General features: G+C 44.9%; 1 pseudogene; it reads left to right on the top strand.

Annotated features, from left to right (window-relative positions):
- The window catches only part of LOC112073061 (regulator of cell cycle RGCC-like), an 11,232-nt pseudogene extending 6,635 nt beyond the window's left edge, over positions 1–4,597 (top strand).
- Positions 4,598–8,387: the final 3,790 nt, after the last annotated feature.

The raw sequence follows: 8,387 nt of genomic DNA, 5'->3' as shown, positions 1-8,387 counted from the left end.
ATAGTGGGAGTGGAATGGTGGTAGATGTTCTAGTCTCCTTCATGCTCTAATCTGATAGTGGTATAGATGTTCTAGTCCCTTTATGGCTCTATTCTGATAGTGGTAGTGGGGTGGAGATGTCTAGTCTTCCTTTTGGCTCTAATCTGGTAGGTGGATTGAATTAGATGTTCTAGTCTCCTTTCATGGCTCTAATTGATAGTGGTAGTGGGGGTGGGAGATTTCTAGTCTCCTTTTGGCGCTAATTCTTGATAGCCTGGGAGGGTAGTTAGATGTCTAGTCTCCCTTATGGTCGAATCTGATAGTTGGGAAGTGGGGTGATAGGATGTCTAGTCTCCTTTATGGCGTCTAATCCAATATTGGTAGTCGGGTGATAGAGTCTAGTCACTTAGGCTCGTAAACTGATAGTGGTAGGGGGTTGATAGATGGTCTAGTCTCCTTCATGGCTCTAATCTGATAGTGGTAGATGTCTAGCTCTCCTTTATGGCTCTAATCTGATAGTGGGTAGTGGGTGTGGTAGAGTCTAGTTCTTTTTTATGGCTCTAATCTATAGTAGTATGGGATGATAGATGGTCTAGTTCTCCTTATGGCTCTAATTGATAGTGGTAGTGGGTGGTAGATGTTTAGTTTCCTTTATGGCTCTAATCTGATAGTTGTCGTGGGTAGTAGATGTCTAGGCTCCCTTATGGGCTCTTAATCTGATAGTGGTAGTTGGGGGATAGATGGTCTAGTCTCCTTTATGGCTCTAATCCGATAGTGGCAGTCGCGTGATAGATGTCTAGGCACCTTTATGGCCCTAATCTGATGTGGTAGTGGTGTATAGAAATGTTTAGTTCCTTTATGGCCTCTAATCTGATCAGTGTATGGCGGTGATAGGATGTCTGTCTCCTTCATGCTCTAATGTGATAGTGTGCAGTGGGGGTAGATGTCTAGTCTCCTTTATGCTCTAATCTGATAGTGGTAGTGGGTGGGGTAAGATCTCTAGTCTCCTTTATGGCTGTAATTGATAGTGGTAGTGGGTTGATAGTGTCGGTGTCTCCTTATGGCTCTAATTCTTGGTATGTAGGTGGGGTGATAGATGTTTTTGTCTCCCTTATGGCTCTAATCTCATAGTGGTAGTGGGGGTGGTAATGTCTAGTCTCCTTTATGGCTCTAATCTGATAGTGGTAGTGGGTGATAGATGTCTAAGTCTCCTTTTGGTTCTAATCTGTTATAGTGGTAGATGTCTAGTCTCCTTTATGGCTCTAATCTGATAGTGGTCGATGAATAGTCTCCTTTATGGCTCTAATCTGATAGTGGTAGTTGGCGGGCGTGATAGATGTCTAGTCTCCTTTAGTCTCTAATCTGATAGTGGTAGATGTCTAGTCTCCTTTAGGCTCTAAATCTGATAGTGGTAGTGGGAGGTGAGATGTCTAGTCTCCTTTATGCTCTCATCTGATAGTGGTAAGTGGGTGGTAGATGTCTAGACTCCTTATGGCTTCTAGCTGATAGTGTAGTGGGTGCATAAATTTTATTAGTCTCTTTTTATGGCTCTAATTCTGATAGTGGTAGTGGGGTGTGTAGATGTCCTAGTCTCCCTTATGGCTCTAATTGATAGTGGTAGGGGTGGTAGATCTCTAGTCTCTTATGCTCTAAATCTGATAGTGTAGTTGGTTGATAGATGTCTAAGTCTCCCTTATGCTCTAATCTGGTAGTGTGTAGGGGGTGATAGACGTGTCTTGTTCTCCTTCATTGGCTCTAATCTCATAGTGGTAGTGGGGTGGTAGATGTCTTATCTCCTTTAGGCTCTAATCTGATAGTGGTTAGTGGGGGTGATAGATGTCTAGTTCCTTTAGTATCTAATCTGATAGTGGTAGATGTCTAGTTCTCCTTTATGGCTCTAATCTTGATAGTGGTCATGAATAGTCTCCCTTTATGGCTCTAATCTGATAGTGGTAGTGGGGTTGGTAGATGTCTAGTCGTCCTTTATGGCTCGATCCTATAGTGCGTAGTGGGGAGGTAGATGTCTAGCTCCTTTATGGCTGCTATCTGATAGTGGTAGTGGAGGTGGTAGATGTTCTAATCTCCCTTATGGCTCTAATCTGATAGTGTTTAGTGTGGTGATAGATGTCTGTCTTCCTTTAAGGCTCTTAAGTCTGGATAGTGGTAGTGGCGGTGATAGAGTCTAGTCTCCTTTATGGCCTTCTAATCTGATAGTTGGTAGTGGGGTGATAGATGTCTAGTCTCCTTTATGGCGCATATCTGATAGTGGAGATGTCTAGTCTCCTTTATGCTCTAATCTAGATAGTGGTAGGGGGTGCGTAGATGTCTAGTTCTCCTTTATGGCTCTAATCTTAGGTAGTGGAGATGTGTGGCTCCTGGTATGGCTCTAATCTGATTATGGTAGTGGGGAGGGAGTGAGGGGACCAAATCTTTTCAGTCTCCTTAATAAGGAAAAGGCGTTGTCGGCCATCTTCACGGCTGTCTTGGTTGTGTTGGACCATTGCAGTTTTGTTGGTGATGTGGAAACCAAGGAACTTGAAGATCTCGAACCTGCTCCAACTACATCCCGTTGTATTGAGAAGGGGGCACGTGCTCGTCCTCCTTTTCCTATAGTTCACGATCATTTCCTTGTCTGATCACGTTGGTAGGTATGACGTTGTTGTCCTGGCATCCACACAGGTCAGGTCTCTGACCTCTCCCTATTGGCTGTTCATCATTGTCGGTTGATCAGGCCTACCACTGTTGTGTCATCAGCAAACTTTAATGATGGTGTTAGTTTGTCCCTGCGTAGCCACGCAGTCGTGGGTGAAGGGTAGTACAGGAGGGGATTAAGCACGCACCAGTTGAGGGAACCCAGTTTTTGTGAATCAGGATGGGCAGATGTGTTGTTGCTCTCCGTAGCGCACCTGGGGCGGGCTGGTCAGAAGTCAATAGACCCTACAAGCTTCTTGGGAGCTACAGAAAGAATGATCTCTCTCTCTCTCTCTCTCCCTCCTCTCTCTCTTCTCTCTCTCTCTCTTCTCTCCTCTCTCTCTCTCTCGGCTCTCTTCCTCTCTCTCTCTCTCTCTCTCTCTCTCTCTCTCTCTCTCTCTCTCTCGCCTTCTCTCTCTCTCAGCGTGCCGAGTCCACTCAACAGGAACAGCTTCAGTTTCAGTGATGAGATATGAAACTCTCCCAGCTCTTCACTCCTCCCCACCACTCCCCATCTTTAACGTCACCCAATGTGAGCCTCGACACACACACACACACACAACACACACACACACACACAACACACACACACACACACACACAACGCCACCCACACACACACACACACACACACACACACACACACACACACACACACACACACACACACACACACACACACACACACACACACACACACACACACACACACACACACACACACACACACATCTTTACACAAACACGTCCAGTCTGACTAGAACTAGAATCTCCGTTTGACAGCCAAAGTGCAGCTCTGTATTACTCCTGTTTAGACGGAACAACAGAGGCAGGATTCTACATGATGTGTGTTTTAGGAGAAGTTAAATGTTATGATAGGCAGACATATTGCCTCGGGCTTAGAGCACTTCAGCTAGCATCAGCTATTCCAGTGGTTCACGTATTAACTCATTACAGTTCAAGTGACTCATTCTTCTTCTTTAGTAAGGTAGTWGTATTTATATTTGTAGTAGACAGTGCCATGTGTTGTTCAATTCACACAATGCATGATGTGTGTTCATTTTAGGTTATGCAATTGCAGGTGGACTATCAAGTGCTATTTCATTGTTGGACTGTCTCTCTATGTTGTTTACAGCTAAACTGGGAGACACTAAAGAACTGGAGGACTTCATTGCTGACCTTGACAAGACATTAGCCAGTAAGTGCTAATACCTTGCACCATTCACAGTACTTACTCAGGGAGGGGTTTGCTAACGCTGTTAGCGATGCTAACCACCACTCATATACTGTAGCTACATGATCGTCATAACTCTCTGGTTATCCAAAACAATAAGCGGTGTCAGCTCTAAGCAGGGTTGGGGTATTGGGACGTATGGGGATGTATGGATGGGCCAGATGAGACCTCTAGGGAGGTGGGAGGTAAAGAAAAGATATCCCTTTCAGCTGTCACTCATGTCATTATACCTTGACACACACGCACAAACACACGCACACACACACACATGCACACACACACATGCACACACACACATGCACACACACACATGCACACACACACACACACGCGTACACCCCGCCTCAGTGACAGCCTGTGTAAGAGCGTAACCCGAGAGAGAGAGAGAGAGCTGAGTTTATGTACTGGATACAGACCAACATAGCTCCGTTTATTTGTTTTGGGTTTCTCCAGTACTCCAGAGTGTTGGAACTTGCGTCAGGGAAGGTTACATTGGAATGTTCCCGTGTAAAACCTGGGGTGGAATATCAACTGTAAAGGTCAGGATTGGAATGGATTTGCCAATGGAAGTGTTCAGGTGCTGTTCTTAAGACCTACAGACAGCGAATCCTAGTCCTTTAATAACGGTTAGAGTACTGAATGTTCCTCTTCAACCAAAGGGACGGTCAGTCAGTCGAGTTCGACACATTAGGCAATGGGGAACAGTCAGTCAGTAAGTCTGTAGCATTAGGCAATTGGACAATCATCAGTTAGACACATTAGGGCAATGGGACAGGCAAGTCACATAAAGTTAAAGGAACGTGTCAGTCGCATCAGTTAGACACATAGACAATGGTGAAAGCAATTGTCACATAAAAGTACAAGGAAAGGGAACAGTATTTCCTCTCAGGTTAAGAGAAGTCCTGGCATTTTTATTAGGGTCCTACATTTGTTACTCTGCCCCCTTGGTCTATCCGTCTGACTGAGGTACGTTAGAGGAGTCTACAGTCCCTTACTGTCTGACTGAGGTACGCGTAGAGGGGAAAAAAAAAAAAAAAAAGTCTACAGTCCATTACTGTCTGACCTGAGTTACGTAAGATGGAGTCTACGTCCATTACTGTCTGACCTGGCGTAGGGAGTCTCAGTCCATACTGTCTGACCTGAGGTACGTAGAGGAGTCCCTACAGTCCATTACTGTCTGACCTGAAGGTAGCGTAGCAGGAGGTCTACAGTCCTACCTGGTCTGACCTGAGGTAAGTAGAGGAGTCTACAGTCCCATACTGTCTGAGGCCTGAGGTACGTAGAGGAGTCTACAGTCATTTACTAATCAAACCTCTGTCTGGTTCTGTTCTGTCTGGTCTGTGCGTCGTCCTCTAGGCATGTGAATAGAGCCATGAAAGTCGTACTGAGATCCTTTTTGGAGAGTTGCCATCGAGGAGGAGGGACTTGTCCAACACCCAGGCGCCCCCAACAACACACACACAGCACACACACACCACACACACCACCCACCCACACACACACACACACACACCAACACACACACACACAACCCACACACACACGACACACCACAACTAAACCACACACACACAGCACACTCCAGGAGTGGACAGGGACAGTCACAGTGGCTGTCAGAAGTGCTGAACAACTTCATCTCAAGGCTGTGTCCCAATAGTATAAAGCAGCGTCATCTCCTCATCTCCTTTACTCTTCCTCATCTCCTTTCCTTCATGAGCTGATCTGATTGTACTGGATAAGTTAAATAGGTTTGTTTACACAGTTAGAATGGGCAAATGTGAAATAGCACCTCATGTCCTATTGTACTATAAAACATTGGGTATTATTTCTGACACAGCCSTAGTTTATAAACTTTTACCAGTCATGGAGGAGACTAGGGGAGGATATTAGGAAGGAGATGAAGGAAATTAAGCTTTGTAAAAGTATTGGGACACTGTCAGACAGAAAAKCACCATCTCACATACTATGCGTCCATTATACAAAACTTGAGCWGGAAGAGTATTTAAYAAATGGCTTTTTATAATAGAAGTATATTTTGTAATTTTATAGAGCTGGTCATTGTACATTTATCAATAATACTTGTTTGTGATATATATTTTTGTATCTATATGTAAATAWTAATTGTTTCAGATTCTATTGCATTGCATTATATGATGGGTTTTAGGTTTGTCACTCATTGGCTGGAGTTAAGATGTATTGATGCTTTTAAAGAATGTGAACCAAAATGTGGATGAACTCTGAAAAACTGGAATCCAACAACATGTATTTAATACAGCTAATGTCTATTGTCTATAAGAGATAATATTAAAGTTAAATATTATTCTTTTAAAACATGTCTCTTGTCTTTTTTRCCCTGCGTACATTATTGGTATCCCGTATAACATCTAAACTAGCTAAATGAATGTTAATACTTATAATCTGGATCAGCGTTGTAGTACACCAGACCCGTCACATTGAGTGTCTCGTTCTTGAGTGTCCCTGCTAGTTCTCAGTTCAGTTGTATTATACTACAGAATATCAAAATACAAACAGCTGTAACAACCTCATACAATGACAGGTAGAATTGCTCAGAATTGTATTTTTTGTAAAAAAAAATATTTATTTGAACAGGAAGGATATAACATGTCATTCAATCACATAGGGAGGAGTGAGCAGAGCCCACGTCCCAGCCTGGTCTCATAGACTAGACGTAATATAGTAAATGTATCTCCGGGACACTCAAATTAGAATGATATGCTACATTTGGTATGGTTACAGAAGACAGATTGCTACTTACGACAAAAGTAGGGTGGCTGGGTGGATGTATTACACGAAAGTCTAGCAAAAATGTTGCTAGTTCAAATCTCATGATGGACAACTTTTGCATTTTAGCAARTTTTCAGTTACATACATACATGTTAGCTAATCCTTCCCCTGCCCATAACCTTAACCCTTTATGCGAACCCTTCCCCTCTTCCCTAACCTTAACCCTTCAGCCTTCAGCCTAACTCCTAACCTTAGCCCTAACCCCTAACCCCTAGCCTAGCCCAGCTAACGTTAGCCTTAGCCACCAACTAAATTTAGCCACAACTAATTGGAATTCGTTTTGCAAATTCGTAACCTATTGTACATTTTGCAAATTAGTAACATATTGTATGTTTAAAGTTTAACCAACAATGTTTCACAGATAAGTTATTTTCAAAAAGATAGCTAGCAACAGCAAGCAAACTGCAATAAAAAAATACTGTTCTACTCACCAGATGATGATCATTTTAWACWTAACTTCTTGTTCAAAGTTAGTRTTGAAAAGGGTGAAGCTAACAAATTAGCAACAACATCCTCTTTGATAACACCTGTTACCTAACACACTGCAAACTAGCCTACAACAAAACCTAGATAACTAGACTGTGGGAAAAATATGACTGTCCCCTTATGTGTCCCTGTCTCTATGACTTATATGACTGTTCCCCCTCTGTGTCCCTGTCTCCATGACTTCAATGACTGTCCCCCTCTGTGTCCCTGTCTCTATGACTTATATACCTGTGACACTCTGTGTGAGTGGCAGTCAGTTACCTGCTGTTGGTGTCTCTGCAGCTCTGTGTATAGCTCTGTGGGGCTGAGACAGACACACTGAAATAGACATTCCAAATCCCAGGGTTCTTGTAACCATTACTCAATTCATCAACAAATCTAGTGGTTATGAAACAGACTGAAGTTGGGGCAGTAGGGTGGGTGAGTGCTCTGATGCTGAATGGCATGTATATAAAATTGGGAAAGACAAGCGACATGGACCAGGCAAGGTGTAGAGGGCAGGGGGATATAGGGCAGAGGTAGCCCTCTACTCCTCCACGCCCTCTAAGCCCTAGCTCTACAGCCTCTGCCCTCTACCATCTACTCTCTAGCCCCAGCTCTAAGCCAAGCCTCTCATCTACCTCTACCCCTAGCTAGCCAATGCCGGCTACCATCTGATTGGGAGTGATTCGTCCAAGGGTGACAGGACTTCTTTAGTGCGGATCCGTGTACCCTCTAGCCCCTAGTCTGCTAGCCCCGTGCCCCATACCAATAGTCTACCTCTAGCCCTGACTCTACCGGATCCCAAGATGCCGCTCTACCATCTGACTCCCTGCCCTCCTAAGCCACTGGCCTCTACCCCTGCCTCTAACCAATCTGGGCCTTAGCCACGTGCTCGGCCGTACGGGCCTTGCCGTCTGCCGAATGACGGCCTCGTGAGCCGCCGGTGGCGGGCCGTCCTACCCGCCGGCTGCCGCCGTAACACGTGGAGGCCCTGCTAGGCAGATGCTCCTACCGGCCCTATGGCGCCCTGCCCTCTGACCATCTACCCCCTGCCCTCTAGCCCCTGCTCTAGCCAATGCCCTCTACCCTATCTACCCTCTAAGCCCCATAGCGTCTCGCCCTGCCTCTACCATACCCTCTAAGCCCGTAGCTCAGCCCCTGCCCTCTACCATCTACCCTTGCCCCTGACCTCTACCGCCTGCCTCTAGGC

Source organism: Salvelinus sp. IW2-2015, unplaced genomic scaffold (assembly GCF_002910315.2).
Source record: "Salvelinus sp. IW2-2015 unplaced genomic scaffold, ASM291031v2 Un_scaffold2135, whole genome shotgun sequence".
Lineage (NCBI taxonomy): Eukaryota > Metazoa > Chordata > Actinopteri > Salmoniformes > Salmonidae > Salvelinus > Salvelinus sp. IW2-2015.
The sequence above is the reverse complement of the archived record's forward strand: the minus strand, read 5'-3'. Positions and strand labels throughout refer to the sequence as shown.